The sequence below is a fragment of the Pseudophryne corroboree genome, chromosome 3 (assembly GCF_028390025.1).
Source record: "Pseudophryne corroboree isolate aPseCor3 chromosome 3, aPseCor3.hap2, whole genome shotgun sequence".
NCBI classification, from domain to species: domain Eukaryota; kingdom Metazoa; phylum Chordata; class Amphibia; order Anura; family Myobatrachidae; genus Pseudophryne; species Pseudophryne corroboree.
This window is the reverse complement of record NC_086446.1, coordinates 754449572-754472603: the sequence shown is the minus strand read 5'-3', so window position 1 is coordinate 754472603 and position 23032 is coordinate 754449572. Positions and strand designations below refer to the sequence as shown.

Sequence of the window (23032 nt, the reverse complement as noted above, 5' to 3'; positions counted from 1 at the left end):
GACCGAAAGCAGCTAGCGAATAACTCGGAATGACCCCCACTCATTGTGTGCTTGCGATACTGACTATGTGCGATTTTGACTAAGTGTCAATTTTGATTATCTCTTCTATAGAGATAGTCAAAATTGACTTGCCTGCACAGTGTATCTATTCTTGCGATGCCGACCGCGCAGGACTGCGCATCGGCATCGCAAGGTGACTTTCACCTTGCGAACTGCACTAACTTTTCTTACAATTTTGACTATATAGTCAAAATCGTAAGAAAAAAATCTCACCGTGTGTAAACATCCTGGAACACGGCCTCTTGCCTATTATACAAAGGGACAAGAGCCACCGTTTCCGATTATCAGTCTTCGTTATACACCCAATTAACAGGCCCAGCCTTGAGGTGTCACAATATTACTATGAGTACCACACGGATGCATAGAATACAAATCTAAATACAAGTATAAGAAGAAATAAGTATGACCGTGCGGTTTATAGCATATACCGTACAAACAGTTTATGTAATAGCTGACAGGGTTCCACCCCTGGTAGAAATGAAGGTGCAAGAAAAAAAATCATAAAAGCACCATACAATTTATAATACAGATAAATATCTGCTATTATGTGTATGCAGGGATATTACTGGTCCAAACGCCGATTGTGACGCCCATTGCTAATACAAATGGAGTATCCCGTATCCAAAATGCTTGGGACCAAAAGTATTTTGGATATCAGATTTTTCCTTGTCCACCTCCCATCCCATCTTCCCAATTCTGCTGCCAGAGGCAAAGCACTGCCCTCGCCTTATACTGCACCCCTAAATTGCATGCAATAAGCTGGGACCCCCATGTGATTTAGAGGGGCGGCACATGGCAGGTAGTATACGCCAGGTGGCCTCACATCTGGAACTCCATGATCTGCCCATCATTGTTACTGGCCACATGACCTCAAACAGCCAATAGAAGTCTCAATACAACAAAATGGTGCCACTCTACAGAAACAAGTCTCAACACAAAGCTCATGGACTCTAGTAAAACAGACCATGAAAATGCCAGAGAACATATTGTTTTTAGATGGCTGAAGCACATGTTCATGACTAACCAGCAGGCACACTTACTCCGCTGAACAGCAATGGTAAGGCTGCGTAGATAAGACGTCCAGCTGCTATGGTGCGGTGTGCCAGCCAGAGCCTGGAAGGGCACGCTGGGCAAGATTTTCTGTCATGCACACATGACAGCAGGGTGTAGGAGGTGTGCCTGTCCTATCCGTTCTATTCTTGGCTTTATATGGAACCCTGGTGTTAACACCTTGTGTTCCAGATAGTGTGTCACACACAAGCTCCAGAAGAGAGGTTGGATAACAGCAAATGCCACCATGCCAGCCTTTGCAGCTCACGTCTGCTCTACACAACAAAACATATATAGTGGGAAGATGTACCAAGCCTTTTAAAGAGTGAAGAAGTGGACAAGCTGCCTGTAGCAAGTAAATTCCATAAAATGGTAGGCATTAGTCAATTGGTTGCTATGGGCAACTTCTGAACTCTTATCACCTCTTGATACTTAATCCCATAGTACCATATAGTCAAAGTGGACGAGATTGATGGAATACTTTGCACTTAGCATAGACAAATGTAGACCTTGGAAGGAGCTGCTCAATGTCTTTCACAAGGAGGTCCCTCTTTACAGATGACCACTAGACAGTATCAGTTAGAGTAAGGGTTCAGATGCCCAGGATCCCTGCCACTATCTGTAAGAAGCACCGTCTTTAAGAAGTCTTCTACCATCCAGGAGAACTTTACTGGAAATGTTAGTTTTCATGGAGAATTTCCAAATGGCTTGTTCTAAAAGTAAAATCAAACAAGATGATGCGGAGACCTAGCTCTAGGATTGCTTACTTACAGAAAGCCTTTCATGAATACTATAAGGGTTTATAGTCTCTCCTGGATGTTCCCTCATTACTGGATGGGTAGAACTATCTTGAAGTTTGGCCTCTTCCAAAATCCCTACTTCACAGTCCTAAATAACCCAATTACAAGGTGTTATGACTGCAATTAAACCTCTCACCCAAAAACACCCACCAGGGTCTTCCCATATTTAACTGGAAGAAATTTCTTGAATGTTTGTAACCCCACTCTGGTGTGTTCTAGAATAATATAATAAAAGGTCATATAATTCCCTAAGCACTATTATTTAGATTCCACCCTGCAACAGATACAAAACAATTGAGCTGGTCAAAGTGTGGCCCAAAGAGGAACACAATGCCCAAAAGTGACCCCATCTAAAGCAAACAGATCATTTTAGGGATTGTGAAACCAGAAGCTGACCACGCTCAGCCTGTGTGTGCAGGAATCTTCCAACCATATCACCAATCCTAGTGGAAAGAAAGGTGTGTGGATCTCATCCAACTTGTCCAGACTGGGCACAGAATCCATGGGTTCAAAGTGTGCACTGTATTAGATACCCTACACGAGAGTATACCCAATAAAGTCATTAGAGGGCAATCCCTCCCAAAAAAAATCAAGATAGTGCTTTTCCATGAGCTTGTGATTTTCAAAGTGTGATGCAAAAGGTCCATGCCAGATGGGCATCGGGGTCCGGATCACCAGCAATTTGGCGAGTGATCCCCAACATGGAACGTATTGGGAGCTTGCAGCTTATCCGCCGTCACCCAAACATAAACATCAGCAGGTAGAAGGGTCAGTGCATAAGGTCAAAAATCTGTCAGCAGAGTCCGCAATCCCACCACACACATCCTGGCGAATAGAAGTGGGTTTGTCTGAGTGGCAAGTGGGTACACATAATGTGAACGGTGGGTACTACCATGGGCCCATATTGTGAACTGCTGGGTACCGCTGTGTGTTTTCTTTAATGGATATATCAGTGGCATGCCATACCAATGTATAATACGTCAATTCAAATAGCTGCGGGTACCCTTTTGGCGCACGTAAGATGCTGCTACAGTACCTCAGGACTGGTGGATTTTTGAATGGCACAAAAATCCAGGCGTCCGGGACAAGAGTGACCTGTGAGGGTGGACAGTTGAGGTGCCACAGCCGGCGTCTACATGCCACTACAACACCAAATTCACCCCTCTGACAGCAAATTCAATTGACCACTTAATGTGAGAGACTGTGTGCAAGAGAATGGTGTCACAAGGTTCCCAGACGGAGCAACAGGGAAACGGTCATTAGGTCGACACAATTTATCTCGACAGTCATTAGGTCGACCACTGAAGGTCGGCATGGGCATTAGGTCAACATGCACATTAGGTCGACGTACTAGGTCAACAGGTCGACATGAGTTTTTTACATTTTATTTTTGGACTTTACCATACTTTACGATCCACGTGGACTACAACTGGGAACGGTAACCTGTGCCGAGCACAGCGGTAGTGGAGTGAGGCACCTTGCCCGTAGTTCGCGAGCCATGCGAGGGGACACAGTGCACTAATTGGGGTACCCCGTCACTATACGGAGAAAACAACACCAAAATAGGTCCAAAACCTATTGTCGACTTTTTCACCTGTCGACCTAGTGCATATTGACCTAAAGCCCGTGTCACCCTTCAGTGGTCGACCTAATGACTGTCGACCTAAGTTGTGTCGACCCAACGACCCATACCTGAGCAACATACGAAAGATGCACCTGACAGAGCGGTTCCAACCCCTGTGGAATGGGGGCCTCCAATGCAATGACTCTTTGGGGGAGATTCAAATGTTTGAAAAGTCAGTTGGAAGTCTGTTTTTTTCCTATGTAATAGACAGGTAACACCAGACACCCAACCGACTTTTCAAACATTTGAATTCCTCCCTTTAACTCAACAGCAAATTTCGGGAGGAAAAACACCAAAAACTTTTTTTTTTTTTTCTACTGAAGACCCCTTCCCCCCCACATCATTGATGTAAGGCAATCTAATAACCGAAACTGGCGGGATATAAACCACACAATGACAAACTGACACCTTCCATTTGCAATAAACCGTCTCCCCAGTCAGAGCCTCTACACTACAACATAAACCGGTGACTAGCCCGCCGCACCAACGCTTCATTCCGCATCCTAGCCAACAGGAAATCCGTGGTTTGTTTATATCCCGTCAGCAATGGGTGTCAGCAGCTCAACATTTATGAATAAAATGGCAGCAGCCCCTAATATTAACGTGGTGTGAAAAGAGATTTTCATGACAAAAATGTAAAAAAGCTGCAATTTACCTATAAGACCAGTTTCAAGAAAACCGATTAGGCATTTCAGTTCCCCTAGTAATGCCAGTGAGGCACCACTGGATCCCAATACTATATCAGCGCAATGGTGATTTTAAATATTCTGCAACAATTTGAAGCAGCCACAGAGGGAAGTGCAACGCAGGGTACTAAGTTGATGAAATTAAAATGATAGTTAATGCCAATCAGAGAACAAATGTCCTTATTTATCAACGAGTGATAAGTTTCACTGTGAGTGATAAATTGTACCAGCCAATCAGCTCCTAACTGTCATCTTAGACTGTATTTGCAAAAGGACAGTTAGGAGCAGATTGGCTGGTGCAATTTAATCACTCATAGTGAAATTTATCACTCGTTGATAAATAAGGGCAAACCTGCTATCCAGCATCGGCTATCACAGAACTATCAGATTTCTTATTTTGTCGTAACTTTAAAAGACGTCATTGTAAACTTGACAACCGTGCATTTGTGTTATGTTGTACGTGTATAGTGTCCTTTTTGTTTGCATAAATAACTAATATTGTTTTTTCCCTGAAACTAGGATTAGCAGAAACAAATACAAATAAACAGATACCTAGAAACCGTAATCCATGTTTCTGCCCATGTCTAATACGTTACAGTAACACAGCGGAGAACCAGCTCCTGTTTCCAATAAAATGCACCAATTAAGTAATACAGTGCTTACATTGGGACGTAATACTGAATAAATACAAAGACCTCTCTCAACCATTACCAAAGCGGATACATTTGCTACTGTACACTAGAACAATTCCTCAGCACAACCACACATTCTCTGGAGGAGGATACAACTGGTGATTTCCTTTGAAGTGATCATTTGTTATAGCAAGCAGAGATTATCAAAGCTGTAAAAGCAACTAAAAGGGGGGGGGGGGGGGGGGGGGGGGGATGGGTTTAAAAAGCAGAAGGAAGGGGGGGGGGGGGGTCCATCAGCAGCTTCCTCTGGACTGTCTCATATTCTCATTCCTGCCCAGCACAAGGCTAGGAGATAATGTGCACATGGGTGGCAGGCTGACATATGGCCAGGTCACACATCAGCAATGACCAGTAGTGTAGGTGACCAGCATCACAAGTCGCATCTGAGGTCAACTCTCCAACTATGGGATAAGATAGCTGTGGCCTGATTTATACTATAGTATGGGGGATGGAGTCTTCAGTGAGCAAGAGCAGAAGAAGGCCTGGGGTCACCTGGACTGAGAACATGTAATAATAATAATAATAATAATAATAATAATAATAGAGAGGGAGAATGAGAATATATATATATATATATATATATATATATATATATATATATATATATATATATATATATATATATACACACACATACATAAAGGTTGTTGCAATCAGGTATAAAGGGAATTGCTACTACATACTACAGATCAGCCACAGACAACAAGACTCCCCCAATAATCCAGCTCCTCTCCTGCACTCAGCTTCCAGCAGGCACTGTCGCTTTAAGTGGGAAGAAACACCTACTTCATTGTGAGAGAGGCCTGGAAGACACCACATCCAGGGCCTGCTACAATGTTGCCAGCAATAGCTGGAAGTTCCCCCCGCCCGGCACACACACACACTCACCTGCAGAAAGGAAACAGATGCACCGGGGGAAGCTAGCAGGCTGCAGCGGCTACAACATGCCTGTGTGCTAGGGCCCGGGCCGGCCAGGCTGGGGCTGGGGGACTGAGTGCTGGCTGCTTCTTGGCCTCTTCCCTCTTTGTTTCCAGTGTCCTCCCCTCTCCACCCACCCCCTGACAATGGCTGCAGGCTGGCTCCTGGATGCTGTGTGCTGCTGTGGCCCCTGGGCTGGCAGTGTGCTGCTCCCTCTCTGTCTCCCACTCACTCTCACCACCACCCCCTTTTCTGTGTCTCCCACAAAGAGGCCCAGGAGGTGTCCTGTCCCTGCACCCTTCCCCCTCCTCCTCCTCCTCCTCCAGGCTCTCTAGGGCTGCTCCTCTCTCTCACTCTCCTGAATACAGGGGGAGGGGGGAGGAGGAGGAGGCTGGGAGGGGGCTGGAGGAGCAGTCATAGGCTGAGGACAACAAAAGACAAGAGAGAGGGGTATCTCCTGTGCTGCTGCTCTCCCTCATTGTGTGCACAGGGGGCCTCTGTGCTGTCACTGTGTAATATACTGTATATCTCCCAGCTAGCAGCACTGACAGCCACCTTCCCACTGCTAACCAGCCACACATTCACTGACACATGCTCTGCCTATTATTCTTTTATTCTTCTTTATATAGACAGTGTGATGGCTTGGGTTTTGTTTTTAGCTGTGATGATAGTTTTTATCCCTTTTGTGCTTTTTCCAAATGTCAAAGTACAGTATATAGAACAAGCTGCTAAACATAAGAAAACTTTCTATATTGTGTAACCCACAAAAGCACCACTGTATTTATATAACTTGTTATTAACTGGGCTTGTTTTTTATTATTATTATTATTATTATTATTATTATTATTATTATTGTTAGTAGTAGTAGCAGTAGAAGTAGTATAAATAATAATAATGCATAATATTAATAATCCAAAATTTACTAATAAAAGTGAACACAATACGGATTTTGCTAGCCACAAAGTGGTATGTTTGGTGACACACACACCCCCCCCCCCGGGGCCGGAGGTGACGTCAGAAACCCTCCTTCCAAATGCCTGGATCCTCCTGCGTTTTCCTGGACACTCCTCTAACACGGTCAGTTGCCGCCCACAAACGGCCTCTTCCTGTCAGTCACCTTGCGATCGCTTTGTTCGCACCATTCCGTCGCTGTCTGGCGCCCCCAGTCGCTGCGGACCGAAGCGCCTGCGCATTGCGGTGCATGCGCAGTTCAGACCCGATCGCCCGCTGCAATCGAGTTTGAATTACCCCCATTGTGTCTGGATCAAACCGCGTTGCCATACAAGGGGAGCAAATACATTTGTTGTTTCTGTGCAGGGTAAATACTGGCTGCTTTTGCATGTAGCCCACAAATGTTAGACAGCTTTATTTATACACTGCTATTTGCATTTCAGTTTGTACACACCCCACCCAAATCTAACTCTCTCTGCACATGTTACATCTGCCCCACCTGCAGTGCCGTATGGTTTTGCCCAGTTTCTTGCTTTTTTGCTTTACTTACAAGCGTGAGTCAAGGGAGGTCCAACTTGTAGGGGTGGCGGTGTAGCCCTATGAATTACATCATCAAGGCTTCCCCATGACATTATTCCACGGTTCGCAGTATTGTGTTGCAGGGGCGACATAGCAAATCATGGGGAGTCATTCTGAGTTGATCGCACCATGCCGATTTTTCGCAGCGCAGCAATCAGGTTAAAAAACTCCAAAACTGCGCATGCGTATGCACCGCAATGCGCACGCGCGTCGTACAGGTACAAACAGTATCGTTGCTGTGCAATACTTCTAGCGACAATTCCATTCGCACAACTGATCGCAAGGAGATTGACAGGAATAGGGTATTCATGGGTGTCAACTGACCGTTTTCTGGAAGTGGTAGTGAAAACGCAGACGTGACCAGGCATTTGCAGGGCGAGTATCTGACGTCAATTATGGGACCTCCGTCGCCAGGATCATCGCACAGGATAAGTAACTACAGGGCTGGTCTTGTTTTGCACAAAATGTTTTTGTACCGCTCGGCTGCACATGCAATCGCACACTTGCAAAGCGAAAATACACTCCCCCGTGGGCGGTGACTATGCGTTTGCACGGATGCAAAAAGTAGCTAGCGAGCGATCTTCTCGGAATGACCCCCCATGTCATCACACTCCTGCCCCGTCTACTACACTGGTGGTGTGGCAGGATGCAGGAGGGCTGCCTTACAGGAGCCAGGACAACTCGCCGTAATTGCGAGTTTCACAGAAATTTAGGAAGAATGGGCAAGTATGGAAATCCGTAACACTGGCCGCACGTAGGACTCAGTAACGAAACTCACACCTGACAAAGAAGCTGTGCAGTGGCAGCACACCCTGACTCTGGAATACTCCAATCCATTTTATTTAATCAGGATGGCCACAGACCAGCAACCATTACACAGTAAATGTTCATGGCCCTGTCACTCGCTAACAGAGATCTACTCCCAAGTCACCGGCCAGCTTTCCGGCGTCGGACATATAGATAAATGGCCCAGATAGTCTTTTATACCTTAGACTCCTCCCAGACTAACAGGCAAGCGACACACCCACCCTGCCTTCATAAGGAAGTGACTTACAGCTGCTCTGCTTTGATCAGTCACATTCCTTCAGCTGCGTCAGGCTGCAGATTGCAGTTTCTCCCCCAGAGTATGGACTCCTATGTGAGAGCTTGAGCACCTGTGTATGCAGCTGCTTTCACCGACACGGCTACGACACTCCCATAACCTCCCCCCGTAAGGTGCGTGTGCTAATCCAATTCCCTGTTACCGCCCAGAAACACCCACTAAATTTTCCATACAGTTCTCCATGTGCGTCTGAACTTGCAGCTGTGACTCTGTACAGACGCAATCATGGGAAATGCACGGTGAGACCGCTACATGTGCAGTAGCGAAGACAATCGCTCAACTGCGTCCGACGTTGGCAGTGCATCCTCTTTTGAACAAGGCCCAGAATGTGGATTGGCCATATATAAATCTAAATCATCATCAAAAGAAAAAAAAAAGAAAAAAACAGCAATAGGTGTAATAAAAATCTGGAGTAGTCTTGCCCATTATTTATTCACTGCAGCGCTTGTTGATTTCTCCCTCTAGTGAGTTTTATGCCAGTTCTCTTATTTGATGCAAATCAGTGTGGTTGCTGTGGCAACGCACCGAGAAGTCTGTCAGGTTAAATGGTGGAACATTCGGTATGACGATGTTGTTACACGACCGTGGCTCGAAATCCGTGACAGTATGATTCTGTATACCCTAAAAAAAACGGCGATCACCGCTCTATCAGGGATGTTTGCTTCTAATGGTCACTGCCGATATAATAGGTCAGACTGATATATAACAGAGTTAGTTTAATAAATATTAGACAGGCCCAGGAATGTAACCATGAGTCACTTTATATACTAATGATATCATTAACGATTGAAATACATACATAAACTATAAAGTACTTTCCATTCTATTTATTCAAGGACCTGATTTAATAAAACCTAAGTTAATTACACTACAGACCATCCTGCACCTGGTTTTGTAGTCTAGATCAAGTACGACGATGGGAACAATTATTTATAAAGTAGCTCAGACAACTCTCCAAATTTCTATCACTGGGGGTAATTCAGACCTGATCGCTAGGCTGCGTTTTCGTACAGCGAGCGATCAGACACAAACTGCGCATGCGTATGCACCGCAATGCGCAGGCGCATCGCACAGATACAAAGCGGATCGCCACTCAGCGATGGCTTGTGCGACGGATCCGTTCGCACGGGCATTCGCAAGGAGATTGACAGGGAGAAGGCGTTTGTGGGTGGCAACTGACTATTTCAGGGAGTGTTTGTTCCACACGCTTGCAGGACGGGTGTCTGACGTCAATTCCGGTCCCGGACAGGCTGACGTGATCGCAGCGGCAGAGTAAGTCCTGGGCTGCGTAGAGACTGCACAAGATCTGTTTGTACAGCTCTGCTACACATGCGATCGCACACTTGCACAGCAAATATACACACCCCTGTAGGCGACGACAGTCCGTTCGCAGGGCTGCAAAAATTGTTGTCCAGCGATCAGGTCTGAATTACCCCCATTGCCGCGCTCACTTCCAACCCGGGATCACTTACTGCACCCTGCATCCCCAACACTAATACCCCTTTCACGTCGCACAAATAACCCGGTATCGACACGGCATATTGCCGTGTCGACCCGGGTCAGTGTGCGATGTGAAAGGTCCTTGGTCGTTTTAGCGGGTCGCCTGACCCGGTAATTCAACCCGGTAAAAAAGAAGGGTTTTACCCGGGTTGATTACCGGGTCAGGTGCGGTGTGAATGGGAGCCGCGTCGATGCGACACGGTTCCCATTCACAGCATAGGGAGAGGCGGCGCAGGAGATGAGCTCATCTCCCGACGCCGCCTCCACCCCCGCCCCTGTTGCTGCTGCTCCCTCCGCTGCTATGGCAACCGACCCGGTATATTGCCGGGTCGGAAAGCCAGCAGCGGAGCGCAAATGCCGGATCCCACCCGGTAAGTACACGTTTGTCTTACCGGGTAGGATCCGGCATTTGCGGTCTGAAAGAAGCATAAGAGCTGGTTTGTTTCTATAGTGCCGTGATATATTACGTTGCATTCCCAGAGGATATAGACTCACCCCAATCCCCAATTTCCTTCCACACAACGATTAATCTATCAGTATGGCTTTATGCAGGTGACCATAGCACCTGCTCATAACTGAACCTATGCGCGGCAGATACACCAACCACCGTGCTACCGTGCTGTATAGTAAATTCCTCCATGCTGGGAAACATGGTAGAATGGATGGTGAAATGGTTAGCAGTACTGTCTCACGCACTGATGTCCTTGGTTCGATTCCCACCCACCACGGTCTTCATTGTGTGGAGTTTGTATGTTCTCCCCGCCCAGGGCCCTTTCAGTTTCCAATCCGCCCCTGCTACTACCTATAACATACTTACCGACTTTCTGGCTGCTCTCTCCGGGAGAGAGCAGCCAGGTCGGCTGAGCGGGGGCGGGGCAGGGCAATGATGAGCAGAGGGGGCGGGGTGCAGGCAGAGCGGGGGCGGAGTGGAAGCGGTACAGGGGTGTGGTTGCTGTGTCACGTCATTTAAGTCACGCCCCCCATTCTGTAATGCCGATTTTACCGGCATTATACTGCAAGGGGTGTGGCTATGATGATTCAGCCGCTGTGAGCCAAAAGATGGCGGTTAGCTGCCTGCCTTCTCAGCTAGGTTGCAGATGGCAACCCTCAACATACAAAAGCATCGCCGCCGTGCAATAAACCAATAATTTTGAGAATGCTTTCTATCAATCACTAGGAAACTGTGACAGAAACTGTATGACTATAGGTCTGCACAGCGTTGGGCGATGCGGGGTGGGCGTGGCTTGTCATAGGAGGCTGGGAGGGGGTGTGATGTGGCGGAAGAGACAGTGGGTGGGAGCGGGTCTGCGTGTTCGCGTCATTATGGCCACGCCCCCCGCTGTACAATGCTGAAATTACTGCCAATGTACAGCTGGGGGAGTGCCTACGTGCGTTTCACCCGATCCCTGCCACTACACCCATATAGCCACAATCACCTGCATATCTCAATCTCCGTATTTGCTGAAGGATATGATAAAGAGCAAGTGCAGTGCAAGAAATTGCTGGGGTACACCTCCGGATCAGCCCTGTGTGTCTGTGTTCATGGGGAACTGTCAGACAGCAAAAACAAGAAGTAATCATCTGACCATTTCTACCAACATGCTTTACTATGGCCAGACCCACTTAGGATGGTTACAGTCTGGCTTGATGTGGGACAGTGACGTATCTATAATGGATGCAAGGTGTGTGGTGCATACAGGCCCCATTCAACTGATCTGAGAGCCACGTATATCGCCACACTGGGCTGGTTGCTCAGGATTGGCAGCAACACAGCAGCTTGCAGCCAGATTTATACTCCTTGGCCTATCACTGGGGGTAATTCAGACCTGTTTTAGACCTGTTCGCTAGGCTGCGTTTTCGTACAGCGAGCGATCAGACACAAACTGCGCATGCGTATGCACCGCAATGCGCAGGCGCATCGCACGGATACAAAGCGGATCGCCACTCAGCGATGGCTTGTGCGATGGATCCGTTCCCACGGGCATTCGCAAGGAGATTGACAGCGAGAAGGCGTTTGTGGGTGGCAATTGACTATTTCAGGGAGTGTTTGAGAAAACGCAGGCGTGTCCACGCGCTTGCAGGACGGGTGTCTGACGTCAATTCCGGCCCCGTACAGGCTGAAGTGATCGCAGCGGCTGAGTAGGTCTTGGACTACTCAGAAACTGCACAAAACTTTTTTGTACCGCCCGGCTGCACATGCGATCGCACACTTGCAAAGCAAAAATACACTCCCCCGTGGGCGGCCACTATCTGCTCGCAGCAGTGCAAAAAAAACCCTAACGAGCGATCAGGTCTGAATTAGGCCCATTGTCCATTGATGGTTGCCATCGATGGCAATGGTGCCATGAACCACTGATGGTAACAAAACTATGGTTTTTTAACAATCGGTGGAGCATACGTGTGCAGAAAGATGCTGCAGCTCAGCTTACTTTGCACATGCTCGGAACCCATACAGCTTTGTTGTAAAGGTTAGTCCTGACTTGGGGGCGGAGCTTGTGGGAGGAGTCTAGGTGGGCATCCTGACACACTGTGAGTGTATGTGTATAAGAGTCAGAGGCGGTGCAGGGCTCCTGACTGACAGCTGAGCCTGTCAAAACAGCTATAGGATGAAGCGGTGCGTCATTCACATATAGTGTGCCGGAATGTAGATGTCCCGCCTCCCTCTATAGCTGACTGGACAGACACAGCTGTCAGTTAGCAGGCCTGCACCACCTTTGGCTCTTACACACCGTGAATACCCTGTATATACATCTCTAGAACGGGATCAGTATGGGATGCCGGCTCACAGGATGCCGAATGTCAGTATACCGACATCTGCATTCCATGCGCTAGAATACCGGCAGCGGGGGCGAGCGCAATGAAACCCCTTGCGGCCTCGCCGCACTTACCACGCTGCGGGCTTGGTGGTGAGCTTTGCCCACCACAGGTTCTATTCTCGCTTTATGGGTGTCGTGGACACCCACAGAGGGGGAATCACCTACCTCGCCGGTATAGTACCCGTGTTGGGATCCCGGCATCAGTATTGAGACAGCTGGGATCCCGACTGGCGGTATTTTCCCCACATACCTCTAGAATACCTATACTTACAAGATGATGGATTTGGACACCAATCCTCTTATATCATAATTTATGCACTTAATTTGAGAGCTCTTTGTCATTTAGTTACATTAACCTTTATTTTAAATCACACATTTCTTAGCAGTCATACCCGGGACCTTCAATCACATCCTCCTTAATTTAAAGCACACATTTCAAAATACTTTAATATCCAGGTTTCCAACCCATGACCTAGCAAATTGCAGTCAGACACCTTACTCGTAGAGCTATTTGTTCCTGTATCTGAAGTATGAGAGTATTTTGAAATGCGTGCCCTAAATAAAGGCGTGTGTGACCGAAGGTGCTTAGTGAGGGGGAGATGAGGGGCGGCCAAGTGAGGCTGGGGATTAAAGAGGAGGAATTTGCAAGTGAGACTGATTAAAACAGGAAATTGACAGGTGCTGCAGAACAGCGCCCCCTGCCTTGCGGTGCCCTGTCTGGTGGCACTTGTCGCACCACCCTAGTTACGGCGCTGTCATACAGTATTCTTCTCTCACATACAGTATACATATCTTTAATAGTATTGATATTATACATGCTTATATCATATTATACAGTATATTAGGTATATCATACAGTGCTGATAGTATACACCGCTTATATCATACACTATTCATATCTGGTTTATTCGGGTGTATTTGCCCGCGACAGAGCTCCTTATTGTGCCAGCATATCACAGGACACAAATCCCCCGTTACAGCCGCTGTGGGAGCTACGTCTGACCAGGGCAGCTGTAACTTGTGGCTGCAAGAACCCAACTCTCTGACTGACACAGTCGGCTCGGAACTGAACAAGATCTGTATATACTGAGTGCGTAATCATACTGCTGATCTACATGTAGGTCAGCGATTATATTAATATGCGCATTGCGAGGAATGTTCTGAAAACTCCGGCGCATGCGTTACAGGCAGCGGGCACACAGAGACGCTGCTGCGATTGGGACAGATGATATCAGAAATGATGCAGAAAGGTGATGGGGGGGGGGGGGGGGGGTCAGTGCAATCGGCTGCACTCCCAGATGCACAGCCACTTGGGAGTCCGGGGTCAGGCGGAGACACTGCACCTAGCATGCACTGGTGCAAATTTCGATGGTGACGTATAAGGACGCACCAATCGGTACTATAGCGTGCACGGGCACTAAAAGTGGGTGTCCCAGCCCTTGCGGCCACACGGATGCACGCGAGGAGAGGAGTTTGTAGCAGCATTTGCATAAAGTCGCAGACGGGTGACCACCAATAGATGCTGCTGCGAGCGCTTTTGTGTGGGACTCAGCCCCACAGTCTTCCAAGTACTGTGTATAAAGTACTCTGCGCGAGCTGTCATTCTCAGTCACACGTACAGTCTGAGTCACATATCAATGGCAAAATCTATTCAATTATCATGAACTTCTATATCGCAAAGTACAAGGGATCTATTTATAATTGGCAAACAGGGGTGTCAAGGGTGAGGGGAAGCGAGTGGGTCCTAATTGCCCGGGGTTGTTGGAGGGTCCCGGTCAGCTGCTGAGGTGGCATACTGGGGCTTTAAAATAAAAAAAAATTGGAAGGGGCCGTAGCTATGCCTCCCGGATTTGGTCACCCCCTGCCTGCCCTTCCCCCCAGTACCTAGGCCTTTGTGACAGCTCCGGCGGTTGGATCGGCGGCATAACCCAACGATACAGCTGGTCAGCAATCTGACAATCCTCATGTGTGAGCCTACCCCTCAGCTGCCGCATTTATGGCATAGACTGGGCCGGCAAAGCAGTAAGTTATCACTTCTGATGTCATTGGGGCAGTTGCTTCTGTGATATATTATTAATAAATACTGCGATACGGAATGTTTGTTATCACTGTGATATTAAAAATACCCTAGTAGTGGCCAGAGTGTTAATATGGATATCCCGGCACACAGGACCACGACGGTCAGAGTGCTGATAGATGTTGGTAAGTATTTTAATCCTAACTAGGGTGGCCAATCCTGGGATCGGCGGGATCCTGGGATTTAGGCACAAAAATAGGCCGGGATTCCAATCCCGGGATTCGAAGCTCCAATCCCGGGGGGGGGATTGCGGGATCAGGTGGCCCTTTAATGCTGGGCTGCGTTGAGCGTCCTCAGGATGCTCAAACCTGCCCGGCTCCCTCCTCCCAGCTCCCCCGGTGCAGCGTGACCTCTGACTGTGAGGTCACGCTGCGCAGTCACTCGTCGCTGGGGCCGCTGGTAAGGCAGCCGTCATCCGCTGCCTCCTCCCGGCTCCGTCTGCAGTCACCATGGCTGAAGGAAGTTTCCCTCCCACCCGCTCCAGCAATTTGGTCAGTTCATTTATGTGCCGGCCGGGTGGGGAGGGGCGGGGCAGCCGGACAGACACACAAGAAGAAGGCCAATCCCGGCAGGGACGTGCAGTCAGGGGAGGCAGTGCCTCCCTGACATTAATGATGAAAATAATACAAAGAAGATACTTATGACACATGTTATGTGTCATAAGTATCTGCTTTAGCCTTTGTATTATTTTAGTAATTCGTACCTGTGTAAAAGCTGTCCTGTACGTGTTTTTGAGGCAGCGCTGTCAGTGCCTCCCGCTGTCTGTGTGTAAGGGCCGGAAGCGGGGGGCGGGGCCAGGGATTGGGCAGGAGAAAGGCATTGAAAAAAAAACCTATAAGCGGCACCGACTTGTAGTGCCGCTTTGAAGCTGCGATTGGGCAGTGCTGGATTAGGGGAGGACACTTTGCGGCTAGAGGAGACAGGCGCATCACGTGGTTGGGTCCGTCAGAGCCGGAGGCGCAGCGCTGATTAAGCTGTAAGGAGAGCGGGGGTGATGATGCGGATGGCCGTGAACACGGGGAGCAACGGTGAGCACCGGATCTCTCTCTCTCTCATAACAAACAGATCCGGGAGGCTAAACTACTCTTGCCAGGGTCCACAAGGACAGTAAAAATAAAACCCTATATATCCTTTATGCAATTAGAAATCACTATGCAGCCAGAATGTCGCCTTGCACAGTTACCCCTTGTACTGCTGTAGATTACTTGTCCTCTTTACTCACTTGGGGCGAGATTTACTATAAGCAATCGCCGCCTCTCGCCGCCTACAGCAGCGATACTAATCACATATGTACTAACATATGCGATTAGTATCGCAATGCGGTATAGGAGGCCCCCCGCGATGATGTCTGCGGGGGTCAGCGGGGGTCTCCGTCACCTCCCAGACTCGGGAGGTGACGTGTGCAGGGAGTCCCCGGGCTCCTCCTCCTCCCTCCTGCAGCCGGAAGGAGACAAGGCTGTGATGCGGGGGAGAAGGAGGAGGGGGGCCGCACCAGCAGGCAGCAGCAGCTCAGGTATGCCGGGGGGGGGGAAGGGGGGGGGGGTCGTCGTGAGCGGCGGCGGGATGCGGCGTGGGGCGGCGGCAAGAATCCCATAGGCTTCTATAGGGTATCGCCATAAAAAGATGGCGATACCCTATGAGGCGAAAACGCGGCGGTTGGGAGTTAGTACATATGAAAATGCGGTAAAACGGGGGTTTTACCGCATCTTCCCTTTAGTAAATCCCGCCCTTTTCCTCTTTTGTGGATTACACCAGGAACGAAGAGGACCGAGCTTCACTGGATTGTATGTAAGTATCATTTTCATTTTTACAGGTACCCCTATTGGATTCTACTGGACAAGTGGACGTGACCGGCGTGGGATATAGGTAAGTATGTGTGAGTGTGTAAGTGTGTTTTAATACATTTTTACTTTCAAGGTGTGTGTGTTGTGTTTTTATTTGGGTATTTTTTTTGTTGTGGAACTACAGGTACTAACGAGCCCATTATTTCCCCGCATGCTGGTACTTGTGGTTATCCAAGTGCCAGCAAGCGGGGGAGGCTTGCTGGGCCTTGTAGTTCCACAACAAAAAACAATATTCTTTCCCCCCCACACTAATGGCTATCAGTCCGGCGCCCACCGCCCAGGGGTGCTGGGGACAGCCTTGGGCTTCACCACTGACCCTTGGGTGCCTGGAGGGGGGGACCCCTTGATTTAAGGGGTCACCACTCCTCCAGGGAACCCCGGCCAGGGGTGACTAGTTGGGGGGGTAATGCCATGGCCGCAGGGACCAATATAAAAGTGTCCCCCGGCTGTGGAATTATCTCTCTGGCTAGTGGAGCCTGGTGCTGGTTTTAAAAATACGGGGGACCCCTACATATTTTGTCCCCCATATTTTTGGAACTAGGACTGGACTATGAGCCCGGTGCTGGCTGTCTAAATACGTGGAACCCCTGTCCAATTTTTTCCCCAGTATTTCAACAACCAGGACCGGCTCAAAGAGCCCGAGGCTGGTTATACTTAGGAGGGGGGACCTCACGCATTTTTTTTTACATTTTTTAACTCATTCACACCCTTTTCCAAAGATAACCATGCACGGATCTCACTGATCCGTGCATGAGTATCACAACACGCCAGCAAAAAGCAGGTCTCTTTGAAAGCTCCATTTTTTTACGAATTCTATGCTTTCCTGGCAGTGTTTGGCTAATGTCGGCAGTGATCGGGAATACAAATTCTTAGTATATTACCGAGTTCTATTAAATAACACCCGTGTTTGACCGATGGTCTATTGATTCGTATTTGTCGGCTCAGGGGCAGTGGCGGGCATTGGCTCGGCGGCAGTAGGGGTGATCAGTAGGATTCGGCGGACATTATGGCTGCAGTGCCTCACCAGCCACTGACCTCACCGCACGCCACTGAATCCCGGGATTTACCATTTTTCAATCCCGATTCCCAGGATTGAAAAAATGGCCCAGGATTGGCCTTCCTAATCCTAACCCTAATTCATCCACTGCCTAACCTTAACACACCCCTCCCCCAGCCTAACCCTAACCTCCCATAGCTTAACCCTAACCCCACCCCACCCCCAGCCTAATTCTAACTTTCCCCAGAGTGCCGAACTCTAACCCACCCCTCCCACAGCCTAACTGTCCCCTCCCACAGCCTAACCCTAACCCCAGTATTTACCGTTGGGATTCTGACCATCGGGTTGCTTGTGTCGGCATTCTAACCGTCGGGATCCTGAGCGCCTGGATATTAACTACAGCCCATCACCAGAATGTGGAACATATTGATAAATATGATCAAATTCCATGGCCACAGAATACAGAGGGGAGCAGAAAAGACAAAGCGGTGCACGTAGTTAAAGTTGCAGGAAGGCGTGCAGATAATAATAAATGAATGTCATCTGAAAGCGGCAATCCATGTTACATTTTTTAATAATGAATGAAGAGCATACATATAAGGAGGACTACTAGTATATTTCAGGAATAAAAGTATAGGTGTGTGTAAGCAGGAAGCCCAGGCCGATGATGTGAGCACATATGTAAATGTTGCAGGTCAGTACGGTATGAGTATTACTCAGCATCAGCATGTTGGAACCCGCAGGATAATGTCACAATGGTCCTGTGTGAGGAGAGAGTGATGTGACACACTTTTGTTACTCAGCCCCTCTCATCCCAACCCCTGCAACAGATTTGCCTTTAGGTCATCAGTAATCCGCGTTCAGGAACAGAGGAGGGAAACCGATCTGGTTACAAGAAAAGACAGATGGTCATTCCCAAAATTATATTAATAAATAAGTCTGCCCCCTCCCCTTTCCTTGCACAAGCAGTAAAACGTGTCAGTATTCAGAACCCGGCTGCTGCCTCTGTATAACGCTATCTCTATCACCTCTTAGGGGTCTACATACTTGTAGAGAGAGAGATAAAGTGGATGGAGATAAAGTAGCCAATCACAGAGCCGGCCCTAACCAATATGATGCCCTAGGCAAGATTTTGGCTGATGCCCCCTAGCACCGCCGCTAGTTCCGCCTCTGACCCTGCACCCCTTTCCCAGCATAATCACCCCTCACACATAGCTGTCCTTTTTTTTTTTTTTTTCCTACCCCCTGTAATTTAAATAAGAACAGTGCGCACATTCAGCACACAGCCCAAAAAGGTATGTGTTTTTTGCTGGCAAGGGGCATGGCCACACAACAGTACCCCCAATTCAACTTATGCCTCACAGTAGTGCAACTTTATTTGCAATTTATAATGCGATAGTGTCCCTTATTCACATTACATCACACAGTAGTACCACTTTACCTTATATACGTTACTCCTCACAGTAGTGCCCCTCATTCACATAACATCATACTGAATTGCTCCTTATTTACATTACACCACAACCTATTGCTCTTTATTCACATTACACCACACCATATTGCTCCTTATTCACATTACACCACACCATATTGCTCTTTATTCACATTAGACCACACAGTAGTGCCCTTTCTATACGTTACGCCACACAGTAGAGCATCTTATATACATAATGCCACACATTGGTAATGCATTTATGCACATACTACCACACAGTAATGCCCCTTACACATATGACACACATTATTAATGTCCTTATAAACATAATGCACCTTACACATTATGCCAGCCTTTATTAATGCACTTATACACACAAAGTCCCTTACACATATGCCGCACATTGTTAATGCCCTTATACACATAATGACACACATAATGTCCCTTACACATATATTACACATTATTAATGCCCTTATACACATAATGACACATATAGTTCCTGGCGTGAGTCAACTGGCAGCTCTGCTAACGATGGGTACTTATTTTTCATGAAAATGCATCTTATTTGCATTTGCTATGTGGCTAGGATGCACAAGCAGCTTCTGCTGATTAAAATGATATGCGGCATGCCTATATACTGTGTGCGACTGTGGCTGTATCTGCATACAAAATGCTACACACAGAATATAGGCATGCCGCATATCATTTTAATCAGCAGAAGCTGCTTGTGCCCCAATTCATACCAGATGCCCTAGGCAATTGCCTAGTTTGCCTATGCTATGCTGATTGGTTGATATAGGAAGCTTCGCCACTGGTCCACTTCTACATTCTAATAACTTATACATAACCCCACAGTTGTGAAAGTAAAGCAATAGTTGAGGGAACACTATGGGGGTCATTCCGAGTTGATCGTAGCTGTGCTAAGCTTAGCACAGCTACTATCTTTAACTCAGACATGTGGGGGGACGCCCGGCACAAGGCTAGTCCACGCCGCATGTCAGTGCCCCCCCCCCCCCGCACAAATACAAAAGCATCGCACAGTGGTGATGCCTTTGTATTTGAGGAGTAACTCACGGCCAGCGCAGCTCCTGCAGCTGGCCGGGAGTTACTCGTCGCTCCTGCTGGCCGCAGTGGCTGCGTGACACGTCACGCAGATGCCACAGCCCCCCCCCCCCCAACGGTCCGGCCACGCCTGCGTTGGCCGGACCGCTCCCCCTAAACGGCGGCTTAACACCACCATTCAGCCCTCTCCCGCCCAGGTACCGCCTCTGTCTCAGAGGCGATCGCTGGGCACCGACGACTGCCATGCTCCGGCGCACTGCGCAGCCGGCGCATGTGCAGCTCCGACCCGATCACTGCACTGCGACAAACTGCAGAGAGCGATCGGGTCGGAATGACCACCTATATACCACTAATAATTGGATATTAAAATCTGCGTATAGGAAGCTGGTTACATTATTCTCGCACACAGGAGTGCCGCAAGCTGGTATATGTGGTGCGTGTTAATATTCCGCACTAAAGGATAGGTTAAAAGTGTCAACAAAAGTCTGTCGGGGAAATGTACTAAAGGCTTGGCTAGTGGAGAGAGATAAAGTACCAGCCAGTCAGCTCCTGTCATGTTACAGGCTGTGTATGGAAGCTGATTGGTCCTAGTTTATCTCTCTACTTTATCACTTTCCAAAGATTAGTGCATCTCCCCCTGTATCTGATTGTTATACGTAACTGCTGTATATAACAGTATGGGCAGGATTTCATTCATTTGCATAAAGCAATTAAAATGTAAGTGCTTGAATAAATTATAACATAACTGGTGGGATGCGGTTGAACCTCCGTAAATCCTGTTTTCACAGGTTTAGGCGGTTTTTACAAATGCACCAAGCCCCAGAACGTGGGGCAGTCCCAGCGGTGCAAATATGCGGGTATGCTCAGGTATGGAGTACCCTTAAGAATCTGGCAGCGGGTGCGCAGTACCACCTGCCACACACTTTGCCATTACCACAATTATAATGTACCACAAAGCAACAAGACCATGGTGCTTGGCAGCATGATAGCTCCTCCCACTTTGTCAGGGTTACTGGGAGTGCTACAGTTGCTGTATTTTCCTGTTATAATGGGGGCATTACTATATATTTTTAGCCTTGCCTCCAGATTCCCCCCCAAAAAGGGTCTGTGTCATGTGGCCACGCCACTAGTGTCATATAGCCACTCTCACTAGCAGCATGTGGCCACGCCCCCTCACAACACATGACCACACCCATTTTTCAGCACTCAGTACCACTAAGAAAATATTTCTACTTGCACCACTGGGCAGTCCGGAGATTTAACCCCATGGATGCCATCTTTGGGTGGCGTTACCCAATAGAAGCCTATGCTCTGAGAGGGATCCAATCAGATTCCTCCCTGCAAGCCCCTGTAGAGTGTGCGTCATACGTCGCATGCACAGACGTAATCTCGGGTCTCAAATCCGGAAGTCCCCTCGCTTCAAAGCTAGCCTCAATACGCAATATGACACGTCGTCACAGTTTGTATACTGATTCAGACTCACAGAGAGTTGCACACAGATATACAAGTGTCACATCTCTAATTAATCCGATCAGTGTCTCGGTGCGCCGTAGTGGCATCGCATTGCAATGAAGATGGATTTTTCAGGTAAAAAGACGCAAAAAACACGAACAACGCTAGAGGAGTCACACAGGAACTGGCGCGCCGAGAGGGCTGTTTGGTGAAACTGCATCAATAACGTATGAAGACGCTCACATCTGTACAGTAGGCTGCTCCTCTGATGAGGAAGTAGCTATAAAGAGGAAGTGTCACCCTTTATACAGCTGATCTCAGTCAATGATTACACAAGTTGCAATCAGGGGCGTCAGAGCATTTTTAGGTTGGGGGGGGAGTTAGATCCTAATTTTGGTGCCCCTGGGGGCAGAGCCACCGGAGAGGAGGAGGAGGGACTATGGGGATGAAATGGAGGCGGAACCACGGGGGGGGGGGGGGGAGGGAAAGTGTCAAGGATAGAAAAAGGAAGAGAGAGACAAAGTGTCAGAGTAGATTGAGAGAGTGTCAGGGAGAGAGAGGAGTAAGAGGAGAGAGAGTGGGACAGGGAGAGAGAGAGGGAGTGGAGCGAGCAGGAGAGACACTACCTGACAACACACAACTCAGCCACAGGTCTCTCATGGAGGCGGGCACTCCTCGTCGTTAGGCCCCACGCCCCTAAGCAACCGCGAATTGGGGCACTGCTCTGCTGGGACTCAGAGTCGGGGAGCGTTGCTTGGTTCCTGCACTGCACGGAGGATGTGATGTGCGGTCTTTCAACTTACCGCACTTCGCTCCTCCTCTACATTGGCCGGCGCCTCTCATGTTTTGGGAGGGTGAGCTGCCCCCTTGCCCCACCCATTCAGCCACCTCTGGTTGCAATAAACCATGTGCTGAGTCATTTTTTTAAATAATTCTGAACAAGAGTGTGTTATATTATTATCAATACATGTTATCATATTTCTGGGGGGAAATTTACTAACGGTCAATTTTGATCGATTTAAAACCAATGAAAATCGTTTAAATTCAATGTTATACTTTTAGGGACAAAATACACATTTATTAATATTTAAAAATTAATAGAAAAAAAATCACCTGATAAAAAATGTGCGTTTCAGCTCCTGAAGCCCAAAATAGACTGAGATCGATTTTCATTGATTTTCAATTGAAAAAAACAAACGACTAAAATCGACCTTTAATAAATTTCCCCCCTGGTGAGTTCCAGAGGCTTAGTAAAGGCTACATTTCACGTACGTAATACTTGATTAGTCCTGATTGAAACTAGTACCTATTTGTAGTTGATAGTTTTGATTTGTACTTCTATGTAATTGAATCTATGTCTGTTTATATCAACATTTATTCCCAA

At 47.9% G+C, this 23032-nt stretch overlaps 1 protein-coding gene across 9 annotated transcripts in view; it reads right to left on the bottom strand.

The window, feature by feature from the left end:
• LDB1 (LIM domain binding 1) overlaps positions 1-23032 on the bottom strand; it is a 243577-nt gene that overhangs the window by 62719 nt on the left and 157826 nt on the right. The window contains exon 1 of one of the 9 annotated variants that reach the window (XM_063962366.1): positions 5801-6218. The exons of the other annotated variants lie outside the window; for them this stretch is intronic. The gene's annotated coding sequence lies outside the window, so the exon portion shown is untranslated. Of the gene's footprint in view, positions 1-5800; positions 6219-23032 lie in introns of those variants that run through there. 9 annotated transcript variants of the gene reach the window in all.